Source organism: Bidens hawaiensis, unplaced genomic scaffold (assembly GCF_021521415.1).
Source record: "Bidens hawaiensis isolate Kalapana, Puna unplaced genomic scaffold, B.hawaiensis_p1.1 tig00017168_1, whole genome shotgun sequence".
Lineage (NCBI taxonomy): Eukaryota > Viridiplantae > Streptophyta > Magnoliopsida > Asterales > Asteraceae > Bidens > Bidens hawaiensis.
Genome location: NW_027492600.1, coordinates 363,014 through 377,332, shown reverse-complemented (window position 1 = coordinate 377,332; position 14,319 = coordinate 363,014). Strand labels below are relative to the sequence as shown.

Here is a 14,319-nt window from a genome sequence, read left to right as displayed (position 1 = left end):
TAGGCGACTAGGCGGTGTGCTTTTATGAGTGTTCGCTATTCAGCAAGTATTCTCTCTGTATTGTTTAAAATTATATGCTTATGATCGTCTTCTAAAGGACGGCATTTAGTATTACATGTTAGACTTGATACATAAAATGGTAAGTGTTAACCTGTATCCAAATTGCATGTTATAGAGAAGTGAAATAACATGAAAATTACTACTAAGAAAGAAAAAAATTGTTGGTACTTTCTTATCTTATGATGCAAATATGTTTGAACCATAACATATGTTCAGTACATATTCAGGAATGCAATAACTTACTGAACTCTATATAATGTTCAAACTACATGCATATGAACCGCCCAAAGCATCTGGATCTTATGAGGGATCTTGAATCACTTGGCAACCTAGAATGTCCGGATTCAAATGACTATACAAACCACTAGTCACTAGACAATGGATCTTATGGACTAAACAATGCATGAGTGTTAAATGGTACCTATGTGCACAACATTTGAGACTCACAACAGTCGCAACTACACCTCATATTTGTTATGGTGTTCGCTAACATGTGTTGTGATGAGTGAAAGCTGAGTGTGAAAGGCATGCCGCATAGGAGCCACCTAGGTGGACGGGTGATACCAATACGAGGTTCGACAACCTTAATTTCCCAATTTGGAACTTTTGAAGCTAAAAGTCACCCATCACCGATGTGAGGTTCAAGAACCTCACTTGTAAAAGTCATAGCTTTAAATTACTAGTGTGAGGTTTGTTAACCTCAATTGTTAAGGTCTTTTGTCTTTAATCATCAGAGTGGCGTTACCTCAAATCCACAATTGTGAAAATCATAGCTTTAAATTACGTATTTGATACCATGATACCACCTACCATTAGCCATCACATGTAACGTTTACCTTGTTAATGATGTGTGTAAAAGTATACATATTTTATATGCACATCTTTATTTGTTACTTACTGTATTAATGGTGAATTTCCAGGTGAATAAATTAATTTAGGAAGAAACCGAGCTAAAAGGATTACGACGAAATAAAGGGAGAGGAAATAGAAAATAAATCTAAAACCGTATGGGTCGTATGATGTTATACGATACATATGGACTATGCTTGTTGGCCATGCATATTGACCGACAAAGTCTAGAGAAATAATCGCAACATGGGTTGTATCTTGATGCGGTGAAAACCTAATTTTAACATATATTAAAAAAATTCAACTGCTAAACCAGAGGGGCCGATTGTTAACCTTCCAACCCACTTTCAGAAGGATTATAGAGAAGAGATTACCCATCTTGATGGAGGATTGAAGTACACGGTGATCAAATGTGTTCAGGCTCAAAGACATGTAGATTAAGCTTACCCTACGGCTTTATGATCTTTATGATATTAGATTTCTTTGTGGTCTGATAAAAGCTGGAGTGTGACGATAGTGTCTAAGCTTTATTATTATAGTTCTACAAACTTTAAGCATGATCTAACTATTTTAGCACTCCAAACAACTGGACGAGTATAGATTAGGGTAACTAGACATCAGGTCCTTGAGTTCTAGCTATTAGTTCGTATGCGTGCCTTAACCAGAACTCAACCTTTTTAAGAAATATGTCATAAAGATAATTAACCAAAATAGTTAAAAACAGTAAAAAGGGTTCAAAAACAAGACATAATCCCCAGAACTCAACCCTTCCAAAACGCACCACGGTCTAACGAGTTGCGCATCGTTGTTTTTACATTAGCTTCGTTATAGTGGTTTTGAAATCCGTGCAAACACACTTACATAGTTTACGCTAGAATTAGTTACACATTTAACCCTATAAATTTATCTTTTTTAATTTGGTAACGTTCAAGCCATTACGTTAAAACAAGCAACCTCACAAGTTTTTAATACAATACAAACTGATACCGTAACAAACCAAATCGATACCAACCAAATTCTCGCCGTCTCCAGACGTGACACGCAAAGTTTAAAACAACTAATCGTAAACAAAATCACACAAAACTATAAAAGTATAAGAAATCATAGTTTGGTTTCCCAAATGTAAAAAATCAATAAATAATATTATTACTTTTTCCAAGTGTACCTTCACACTGTCTGCATCCACACCCCCAATGCAAAACGCACCAACTCTCTCACCACACTCTCTCCCAAAACCCTAAAATTTCATCAATCGAAGGCCAACAATGGCGGATAAAGGCAAAGGAATAGCCGTTGATTCGTCATCCAGCAAACGGAAACGCAACGGCGACGATAAATCCGGCAATCGGAAGCGGAAAAACCCTAACGTTCTTCAGTTCTTCGAGGATGCCGCTTTCGAAATCGACGAGAGTGACTCTAGCGACGACGAGCACTTCATCGATGACGATGATATGAACGGTAGCTTTGTTTCCGATCGTCGTTGTTGTTTGCGTGTTTGCTACTTTTTGTTGTTTTAGGGCTCATTTGTGATTTGACTAATTTATAGCTTATTTCGTGATTATAAGGTGATTTGTAGCTTGCATGCTTTCAATTTGGTTGGTTTTGAAGCTATTATGATGAAATGCAGGTGGATATAGGGTTTTGTGAAAGTATATGTTTGTTTTTACTGAAATGAACCTTAGGCGTAAACAAGTTGAGCTGAGCTGGACTTTTTTACTTACGAGATCTCGAGCTCGGCTCGTTTCGAGCTTTTTTTCTAAAGCTCGAGCTCGGCTCATGAGTTGTTTTTTTCAAGCTTGGGCTCAGCTCGTTTTGAGTTCTTTTTCTGAAGCTTGAGCTCGACTCATGAGTTGTTTTTTCAAGCTCGGGCTCAGCTTGTTTCGAGCACTTTTTCTGAAGCTCGAGCTCAGCTCATGAGTTGTTTTTTCAGGCTCGGGCTTGGCTAGTTTCAAGCTTTTTTCTGAAGCTCGAGCTTGGCTCATGAGTTGTTTTTTCAAGCTCGGGCTCAGCTTGTTTCGAATTTTTTTTTCTGAAGCTTGAGCTCAGCTCATGAGTTTTTTTACAGGCTCAGGCTTGGCTCGTTTCAAGCTCTTTTTTTAAAGCTTGAGCTCGGCTCATGAGTTGTTTTTTCACACTTGGGCTTGGCTCGTTTACTATTTATTTGTTAGTTTATAACTTTGTATAAGTTATTAATTGTTTTTATGTATTTTGAGAAAAATCTAAAACGAGTCTCAGCTTGAATCGAGCTCATGTAGTATCTTAAACGAGCCAATGCTCGTCTCAAGCTTAACTGGACAGTGTAAAATAAATACGTATAATACACAGGGTTGTTAAGGCTTGATGAGCCTAAACAAGCTTTCTCATACAAGGTTTGAGCTCAGGATTAATAATTAAACTAGCTTTCTTTGAGACTTGGGCTTGTTTTGAGCTTTAATGTAAACAAAAGACATATATGGTGTATCACTAGAGCTATGCTTTTTAGACATTGAATTATCATTACTATTTTGTATGCAGTTTTGATATTTGTAATTATTTTTGTTGTGTGAATATTTTTGCATATATATGGGTTCATAACTTAATATTTGTTTCGTGTTCTGTGAGCAGAAAACACGGTTCATTCTTTCCCTGTTTAATAGTCTCATTTTTAAGTTACTAATTGTTTCTTGGCTGTTGCAGTGCTTCTTGATGATGAACTTGGCTCTGGTCCTGAAGTCAAGGCTGAACCAAAGACTCCTAACATTCCCTTTTTCCCCAAAGAAGAGGAGATGGACGAGGAGGAAATGGATAAACTTTTGGAAGCACGTTATAAACCAGGTGCTGGTTTTGTTAAATATGCAGAAGACCGAACTGCAGCTTCTAGGAGGGATGAACGTGACATGGCTATGCCATATGAGAAGGATGGTCCAGTAATCTGGAAAGTCAAATGCACGGTATATTTGTTGTACCTGACTTTTTAGCTTGTTTTTAAATCATTTTAGTCCCATATTTCTGTTCTTTGAACATAATTTTGACTGTAGGTTGGGCGCGAGAGGCATTCAGCTTTCTGCCTTATGCAGAAGTATGTTGACGTTAAAGCCCTTGGAACTAGGTTGCAAATAATTTCTGCCTTTGCTGTTGAGCATGTTAAGGGTTTTATATACATCGAAGCTGTAAAGCAAAATGACATTAACGAGGTGCATTTGACTATTTTTATGTTTTTCTTTTCTCTGTTTTACTTGGATGGCGACATGTATAGACAATGTTACATTACAAAATTAAGTTTTACTTGTTTCTTATATGCACATTTACATATTTGTTACCTTTTCAGGCATGCAAAGGTCTTTGCAATATATATCCAAGTCGAGTGGCCGCTATTCAAGTGTCTGAAGTTCCACATTTATTCTCTGTTCGAAGCAAATACAGTGAGGTATCTACAGATACCTGGGCTCGTGTGAAAAATGGGAAATACAAGGGGGATCTTGCACAGGTGTGTGCCTAACCCAACCAGCATAACTGGATTTAGAGATTTTATTGCTATGTTCTTTGGGGGTGTTTTTGTTTTTTAGCTGGGTTAGTTCATTGCTTAGCTATATGGGTGCAGGTTGTTCATGTGGATAAAGCTAAGAGGAAAGCTACTGTCAAGCTTGTCCCAAGGATAGATTTACAAGCTGTTGCTGAAAAATTTGTAATGAACTTTACCTATATATATGTATATATAATGTGAACATATTACACAATTTATAATCATTCTTTTTGTTTGCAGGGTGGAGGAGTTACTGGCAAGAAAAACACCATTCCTGCACCTAGATTGATCACCTCAAGTGAACTTGAGTACGATACTTAACTTTTCTATATTAAAACTATACTTTGTTGGGTCCCACTTATTTATCATTTTATCTCGTTTTTTGTCATTTTGTGTAGGGCTTATCGACCACTAGTTCAGTGTAGGCGTGATCGTGATACAGGTGATATGTATGAGGTTTTTGATGGAATGACTCTGAAGGATGGGTATCTATACAAAAAAGTTCCTTTGGACTCTCTGAGTTTCTGGGATGTTAGGCCTTCTGAAGCCGAGCTTTTAAAATTTTCCCCTGGTAATAAAGAAGAATCTAATGATGTAGAGTGGCTTACTGGACTCTTTGGTGAACGTAAGAAGAAAAAGCCAACAGTTAGCAACAATAATACAGGTGGAAAAGGAGAAGGTTCATCAAGCTCCACCGTGGAGAGTGGTTTTCAAGTTCCTGATCTTGTGCTTCATGGGTATCTTTTTTTATCTGTCAGATTAAAGGTGATGAAACGGGCTGGTTGGGACTACTGGGTAACATTATTGCAGTGGTAAAGTTAATTGTTTTGAATACAGTGATTTAAGAGGTTGTATTGGGTTAAGTAATGTTGAGAATTTTGAAGTATTTGACCAATTTGACTTTTAGTCACTATTTTAGTTTACACTTTCAGGCTGTTTAAGATGAAACATAAATCAAATTGACCTGTTTTTCCATTTCTTCTAATGCACTCTGCTGTGTTTTCTGTATGCAGTCGCAAGTCTTTTGGGATTGTAATTGGCAGAGAGAAAGATGACCGCGTCAAGGTTATAATTTAAGTGCTCTTCTATCTGTTTTTGGTTTTCCTTTTTAAGTGTTTTAACATCAGATTGCTGGTTTTAAGGTTTTGGAGGAAGGTTCAGATCGGCCTATGGTAGTGGTAGTTGAAGCACGTTTACTGAAGAAGTTAGACTTTGACAAGAGTTTTACTGCTTTTGATCAGCATAAGAAGATTATAAAAATTAATGATACTGTGAGGATCTTAGAAGGCCCGCTAGAGGTTTGTAATCATCTTAAAAGATTCTGGTTTAAATCATCACTGCTAGATTTGAAGTATAAGCGACCTGTGGTGGTTTCATTTGCAGGATAAACGAGGAATTGTCAAGCAACTTTACAAAGGGGTCGTATTTTTGCATGATGAGAATAATGAATCAGAAAATTGTGGTTATTCTTGTGCTAAAGCAAATATCTGTGAAAAGATGGATTTTTCTGCTGATATCTTCAAAGGAAAGGTATGCTTGTCATGGATTAAAAGCTTCATATTTAGTAGATCATATGCCTTCCAAATATAATTTATCAATATTAACAAAAAACACAATTCCTGTATTGCAGGGTGGTAAATCAGATGCGTCTGGTTTTGAGGATCTTCCAAAATCACCCAAGTCTCCCTTGTCACCTAACAACGCTTGGGAAGGGCGGGAAAATACCCGCAAGGGTAAGTTTAGAATTTTTAAATTTTATTTCATGAATTTATATAATTTTATGTTTAAATCATTGGGTATGCAGTTGATCAAGAAGATAAAGAAGGTTTCTCCGTTGGGCAACCATGTAGAATACGCATGGGCCCTTTAAAGGGATACATATGTCGTGTCATGGCAATTCGATATTCAGATATAACAGTGAAGCTTGATTCACAGCACAAAATTCTTACAGGTTCAATACAATCAACTAAGCTATTAACATTTAATAATCTTTTATTTTGTTTGGTTTTACTAGGTATTTTGGAAGTAATCTTTTTATGAATTTATTATTTGCAGTTAAATCTGAGCATCTTGCGGAAGTTCGAGAGAAAAGTTCTGCTGTTTCTCTTAGGTATAGTGGTTTAAATTTTGTTTTTAGTTTTCTTTGTCTAATCTCTAGACTTTATTTTGAAAATTTGTTTGGTTTTTTAAAGTGACGGGCAGGATGCCGCCAAGCCATTTGAACTGCTTGGGGAGAGTGGTGGTTCTCAAGGTGGGAAATTTTATATATGATTACAGTATTATTGTTTTTATGTTTTTTTTTTCAGCTATATGATTTACACATTTGTCATTTGTGGCTAATACTGTTGAATCTTCTGTAGGTTGGATTGATGCTGCTCCTGCAGCTGAACCTGGAGGTGGAGGGTGGAACGCTGGAGGCCAGTCTACTGAAAGGTTATATGGATTCTTATATGTAATTCGTTTGTTTTTTTAAATGTTATATATGATTATAAGTTAACATGATATGTTTAAGTTCCTACCAGTAATATAAAAGGTTTCTTTACAATCTTCAGTGACTTAATTATATGTACCAGTATGTTCTTGTGAGCACATTCGCCAGATGTTGCCAACTTCTTTTTAAGTTGTTATTTTTTTCAATTTTAATACCTTTGTAGTCATAATAGAAACATCAATATATCTTTATAATTTATAACATAGTTTTTTTTCTCTTTTTTGATTACATGATTTTTTTGTGTATGCAGGAGTGCTTGGGGATCTGCATCTGCAAATCCATTTAACTCTGGGGATAATGATGCCAATAAAGGTATTATTGACATTTTGTTTATGTATGCATACATATATTTTTTGCTTGTGCTACTTTCCGAAACTCTTTATTTTATGTCTAGATGCTGGAGGTTCTGCATGGGAGACTAAAACTACACAACAGAGTACGCCATGGGGTGCATCTTCTAGTGAAAACAAAGATGTTGGCTGGGGAGCAAGCTCAAGCGGTGCCAAAAATGACAATTCAGAAAGTGGTGCATGGGGCAATGCAGGCGGCAGTAATGATGGTGAACACAAGTCAGCTTGGGGCTCAGCTCCTGCACCCGCTTCGGAAAGTGGTGGATGGGGTAGCAAGAAAACCGATGCAAATGCAACAGCTTGGGGGTCAGCTCCCGCACCACCCGCCTCAGAAAGTAGTGGATGGGGTAGCAAGAAAACAGATGAAAATGCAACAGCTTGGGGGTCAGCTCCTGCACCACCCACCTCAGAAAGTAGTGGATGGGGTAGCAAGAAACCAGATGAAAATACAACAGCTTGGGGCTCAGCTCCCACACCCGCCTCAGAAAGTGGTGGATGGGGTAGCAAGAAAACTGATGAAAATACAACAGTTTGGGGGTCAACTCCTGCACCGGCCTCTGAAAGTGGTGGTGGATGGGGCAGTACGAAAAAGGATGAAAATGCAACAGGGTGGGGTAAGAAAGATACTGCTTCTGCTGATGGAGGATCTGCATGGGGTAGTAAACAAAGTGAGTCATCTGGCGGTGGTTGGGGAAATAAGGTGGCGTCAGTTGGTGAGAACAAAGATGATAATGCGGGTGGTGGTTGGGGAAGCAGTAAGGATGGTGGGGGATCATCGTCATGGAGTAAGCCAGCTGGTGGAGGTGGTTCATGGGGTAATCAAGACGGTGGAGGGGGCTCTTCGTGGAGCAAACAAGATGGTGGTGGTGGAGGGGGATCTTCGTGGAGCAAACAAGATGGTGGTGGTGGAGGTGGGAACAATTGTTTCAAGTGTGGCGAGGCTGGGCATATGTCTAGAGAATGTCCGCAGGGGGGTGGTAGTAGCGGTGGTGGCAGAAATTGTTTCAAGTGTGGTGAGAGTGGCCACATGTCTAGAGAGTGTCCCAAGGGTGGTGGTGGCGGCAGCGGCAATGCTTGTTTCAAGTGTGGAGAGACCGGGCATATGTCTCGGGAATGTCCACAAGGTGGAAGTGGTGGTGGTGGTGGGGGTAGCAGAAGTTGCTATAAGTGCGGCGAAAGTGGTCATATGTCTAGGGAGTGTCCCCAAGGAGGAGGCGGGGGCGGCGGTGGTGGCGGTGACAGAAGTTGCTACAAGTGTGGTGAGAGCGGCCATATGTCCCGTGAATGCCCCCAAGGGGGCGGTGGTGGGGGTGGTGGCAGAAGCTGCTACAAGTGTGGTGAAAGCGGTCATATGTCTAGAGAATGCCCCCAGGGAGGCGGAGGTGGGGGTGGGGGTGGCAGAAGCTGTTACAAATGCGGTGAGAGTGGGCACATGTCTCGGGAATGCCCTCAAGGAGGAGGTGGTGGCGGAGGTGGTGGTGGAGGTAGGAGCTGTTATAACTGCGGTGAGAGTGGGCATATGTCGCGTGAATGCTCTCAGGGCAGAGGTGGAGGAGGGGGTGGTGGTGGAAGAAGCTGTTACAAATGTGGGGAGAGTGGACATATGTCCCGTGAATGCCCCCAGGGAGGTGGAGGTGGAGGTGGCAGAAATTGCTTTAAGTGCGGTGAGAGTGGTCACATGTCCCGAGAGTGCCCTCAGGGTGGTGCCAATGGTGGAGGCGGAGGTGGAGGCTATGGTGGTGGAGGTGGAGCTGGAAGTGGTGGTTGGAGCTCCTCAGGGGGTTGGAGCAGTAGTAACCAGACAGGAGGATGTGGTAGTACCAAAGCTTCTGATGCTGATGCAGGAAAGAAGGATGATGCAAAAGGTGGTGGTTGGGGTAGCAGTGGTGGTGGAGGCAGTGGTGGTTGGGGAAGCAGCAGCGGTGGCGGAGGTGGTGGTAACCAGACAGGAGGATGGGGTAGTACCAAAGCTTCTGATGCTGATGCAGGAAAGAAGGCTGATGGACAAGGTGGTGGTTGGGGTAGCAGCGGTGGCGGAGGAGGCAGTGGTGGTTGGGGAAGCAGCAGCAGTGGCGGTGGTGGTTGGGGAAGCAGCGGTGGTGATACAGGTAATTTATTTCTTTTTGTTAATATTCACAAGTATGAAGCACTAATAATATTCGTGCAGGTAAAAGACAAGGTGATGATCAAGCAGGAGGATGGGGGTCTGGTAAGAAGGACGAAGCCGAAGGAAGTGGCTGGAAGAAATCAGGCTGGTAATAACAGGTGAGTTTTAAAATATCGTTTGCTAAAATATACTTATTTTGGTGTTTTTATCGACTGCAAAACTGATTTTTTCCCCTTTTTGTGCAGGCAGGCAATCTGATGTTCAGTTATGAATAATTTCATTCTCTTTGCTTAATCTACCTTTGGTTTGAACTTATGCTTTTGATGTAGGCCACATCGTGAAACGTGAAACCGTATGTTTATATTTGACTTTGCAGTTTGTGTTGCTAAGTTTTTATGCCACTATATAAGTTTATGGATGATTGCAATAGTTATGCTTGCTTATGAAGTTGTACCTCGAAGCGAATCAGAAAATAATGCTTTCTGGTTCAAACTATAAACATTTACTTTTAAACCAACTTTGTTGAGACTTTTCGTTCTTAGAAAACAGGTTTCATTTTCAGTTACAAAGTAGGCATACGCATTGAAAACAACTGAAAGGCGCCTTTGGATATTCGAATGCAACCAAGACCACTCACATTCTATCTTATCAGTTTGGTACCAAAAATGTATGTAAAGGAGTATCCTATGCTAAACAATTTAAAATAAGTTTAAACAAATAGCTGTATTTTAAACTTGAATGCTGTAAAAACCTTAAAAGGCACACAGCACTACTATATTTTCAAAGTAATTAATAAAATTGTTAATTATGTTAAAAAAATGTTTCACTTTTTTAATGAGCCTTTGACCAACTTATAAAAGTTTGGGACCAGGATAATGAAACCTTTTTATCACCTCTTTCCTTGACTTTTAAGAAGAAAAACAAAAAATTAATCATTAAAGTACTAATAACAATGAAAATAAACCACCATTGGTGGTGGTAGCCATGTACAAAACAAAAGCAATACAAAAGATGGTGGTTAGTGGTGGCGATATTGCAACTGTGCCACCACCAAATATCATCCCAAAGTAGTCACCATCATCGCTTCGGCTTGCTCCAGTGTTCCCGCTAGCACCATCTCCAGTGACCGTTCCATCTGTGAATGACAAAGTCCCGTCATCATCCCTACACGCACCGTAACAACATTAACTTAAGCAGTACATAATGGTTAAAAAAACTCAAAAAGGGTAGACATTCATAAATCATAAATCATTTGACTTTTGTTATTAATGGAAACAAAAAGTCATATAAAGTGAATTAGTGGGCATTGTTGAAACCAATGATGATCACACAACTATTATATGACATTAGCAAGCTAGTAAGCTACTATGATTAGTTGATTACTTATCTTTTATAATCAGTTAAAAAAGCTACCAAAATAATAATTACTATGCAATCTAGTAAAATAACTTTTGGTCATGACTTATGTTTCTATAGTTTAATCAAGCTATATATTTTTTATGACATCATTCTAAACTATGGCCTAAAAAGTAAAAATCCGCTCCTGGTATTTAAAATGAAACAGTCCACTTTAAAAATGGCCCACAACCATAAAAAATGGGCCATGACAATTAAAAGTGGCCCACAAGGCTACAATAAACACTTTATCTATGCATGCAACCAATCCTCTATCCACTTTTGCAAATACACAAAAAAATACAACTAAGTTCTGAACAATAATAAATGAAGTGTGCCCCACAAGTCACGATTTCCAGCTTGCCCACACATTTTCTTTTCAGGTCCTGACAGAAATGATTTTGACATCTCACGCCCATGAAAACAAAACCATGTTAACTTTTACCCTTTAACTTTTAACAGGTTTTTTGAAGACACATTTGCCTAATCTAGTGAGCCCCATTGATAAATTAGGACAGTTTTAGTGTTTTAGCAATGCTTTTATAACCGGACGTTTTAAATATCAGATTACAAGATAAATATATAAATAATATGAATGGAGGAGGGCTTTGAGGTCTTAAAATAAAGAGCACTTTGTTCCTTTTCTCAAGGAAAAAGACACCAAATGCCCTTTTTTAAGGTCTCACTCACTTTCCAAGATGGTAGTGGGGACTCAAAAATAGTGTTAGTACCATAACCTAGATTAGAAAACCATTGGGCCCCACACATCTCTAAGCCCACTCGTCTCACCGATGTTTAACGAGCTTGTCACTAACGAGTTTGAATCCTCACCCTTTATAAATGCAAAACCTTATGTAACTACTTGATACCTGTCGACCAAATACCCTTTTCAAAAGTATAAAATTGTCGAATGCCAAAATATTTGTGTACAATTAACCTCTCTAGAGACTTAAAATGAAAGTTTGTTTCAAAAGACTTAACTAACACAACTATTCTTTAAATAGAATGAAAATTGTACATCTTGAAGTAGAAGTTGCACATCTAGATGAATATGAAACAAAACAAGTCATGACCGTTGGTCTTTTTGGGCCCTTTAGATTCCCACACACGGTCACGTGCGCCCATGTAAACTAGTTAAGGTGTTACATTATCATGTGTCTCTTGTTTTACCTTTTCCACACTCTATTTTTTACTATTTCCATGCATTATTTTTTTGTTTTTTAATTCAAAATACAATTTTAATGTAACTTTATAAGTTTCATATAAAAGTACATTTTAATATGAAACACCATCAAATCAAACTTTATCATCCATTGATGTCATATTCAGAAAAAAAAGGCTATGCAACCCATGTGAGAAGTGAAAAAATAGAAATATTCTTGCAACCACTAAAGGGTAGGATAGACAACTTAACGACAAATCTACAAAGAATCATATGCAAGTTGGGTGAAAAGGCAAGTGGGTGACAAAATACTATAAAATCCAAGTTAGTATGCAAGTTGTAAAGCATAGAGTATGTATGTACTATGTAGGAACAATGAACATACCTTGGTCCACCAAAGACTCCAGCATACTTGGTCAATTGTGTCACCATGGCAGCTGACTTGGGCTCGTAGCTCGACGCCTTTGCATAGATTGCGCTCAAGCCATCACCAGAAGGAACAAAGAAGGCACCGTTCACCATTATATCACCATCTGTTCTCCAATTCCATCCCGACCAGTTTCCCTCATCCGTGTCCACTCGTTTAGTCACCTATTTACGAGCGTATGATAAACAAAAAACGATTAACAAAGTTTGTATAAGTTATATGTTTGAATCTTTAGAACCTAGAGTCAAATCAATTGGTGTAACAATAGTGTCCACATTAAATGGTAACTTTACTAAAGGGGGGGCCAAAACTAGTCATGATGTTCTAGTTTTAACCATCTCATGAATGTGGCTAACTTTTATTGTAAGCAATCTAATTGTTATGTTTATTTCACATGATGCCCTTTTGTTGCCATGTCAGCATTGGCTTACGGTTAATACTATTTTGAGAGATGAAGACAATAAAAACAGACTTTATTGTCGACTTTCACCTGCATCCCTTTGTCAGGCATGTACCCATCGTCATGACCCATAAGCATAACCTCATTATGCCTCGTAAAATAACTATTCGAAATAGTAATCGCGGTGGACCCCAACACTGCATCGATCAACCCGTCCGTACAATGCGAAAGCGAGCAATGATCTATCCAAATATTCCTCGACCCAGATATCGATATCCCATCACCGTCCGATTTACCTCTCCACCCGACATGCGAAGGACTCGACCGTATATTAGTATTACCCGATGGCTTACAATCGTACACCCGTATATTATGAATAATAACATTACTAACTTACTGCAAAGTAATACACCCATTACCCGTAATCGCCACGTCAGCGCCACGTCCATCAATTGTTTTATAACTATTAATAATTAACTCATGTTTAAGTTTAATAAACATACTGGATTTAAAAACAATCCACAAGGGTTCAGTTTGTAAGACGCCGTAACGGAGTGTTCCCGGAGTTGGGTTGATGACGTCATCGTCGGAGGAGTCGGTGACGACGTAGATCTGACCGCCTTTCCCGCCTAAAGATAATCTACCGAACCCAATTGCACAGTCAGCAAGACGTTGGCGTTTATTAGCCCAATTCGGGTCGCAACGCCAGCAGTCGTCAATTGGGTTTCCGGTGAGGCATCCGCCGGAGGTGTCAAGCATGTTTCTTCTGTGAATTGATGCATTTAGAGTGCTGTAAATGGAAAAAAGAATCATACCCAGATGTTAGAATGGTGTAATGAGTAAAACCCAGAAGCAGTTTTTTATAATTTTAAGAAAATTATTTTTAAGGAATCTTGGGAGGTGTTAAATTAATGCATTTACAGTGCTGTAAATGGAAAAAAGAATCATACCCAAATGTTAGAATGGTGTAATGAGTAAAACCCAGAAGCAGTTTTTTATAATTTTAACTTTTAAGTTTTTTTTAAGGAACCTTGGGAGGTGGGAAGGTGTTAAATTGATGCCTGCAGTGTGCTGTAAGTGGAAAATAGAATCATACCCAGATGTTAGAATAGTGTAATGAGTAAAACCCAGAAGCAGTTTTTTTTAATTTTAAGTTTTTTTTTAAGGGATCTTGGGCGGTGGGAAGGTGTTAAATTGATGCATTTAGTGTGGTGTGAATGGAAAAGAGAATCATACCCAGATGTTAGAATGGTGTAATGAGTAAAACCCAGATGGGATTTTGTTTAATTTTAAGAAAAAGGTATAAAAGATGTTACCTTTGTAGTTCTTGAACTACAGCTTCAGGGTTAGGGTGTTGGTGAGGGAGTGTGAGGTTGAAAGTGGCTTTAATGATGGAAAATAGAGATGCTAAGAGGCAAAATAGTAGAATGTAGGTGTTGGGAGTGTGAGTAGGAGGCATGGTTTGGTTGATTTTGAAGGATTAAGGATGTGAAGGAAGGTAGCTGAAATGAAACAGGAGGTGGGAGGGAAGGAGTAAATTAAGGGGAGTGTTAGTGAAGTTGTATATAATAATGTG

General features: G+C 39.0%; 1 pseudogene across 1 annotated transcript; it reads right to left on the bottom strand.

Moving 5' to 3' along the window:
• Nucleotides 1–10,294: 10,294 nt before the first annotated feature.
• On the bottom strand, nt 10,295–14,319 carry LOC143553360 (putative pectate lyase 5; annotated as a pseudogene). Its single transcript, XR_013138820.1, has 4 exons — nt 14,060–14,319; nt 12,812–13,533; nt 12,302–12,698; nt 10,295–10,523 (listed from the first exon to the last, which is right to left on the bottom strand). The product of XR_013138820.1 is annotated as a putative pectate lyase 5 (transcript).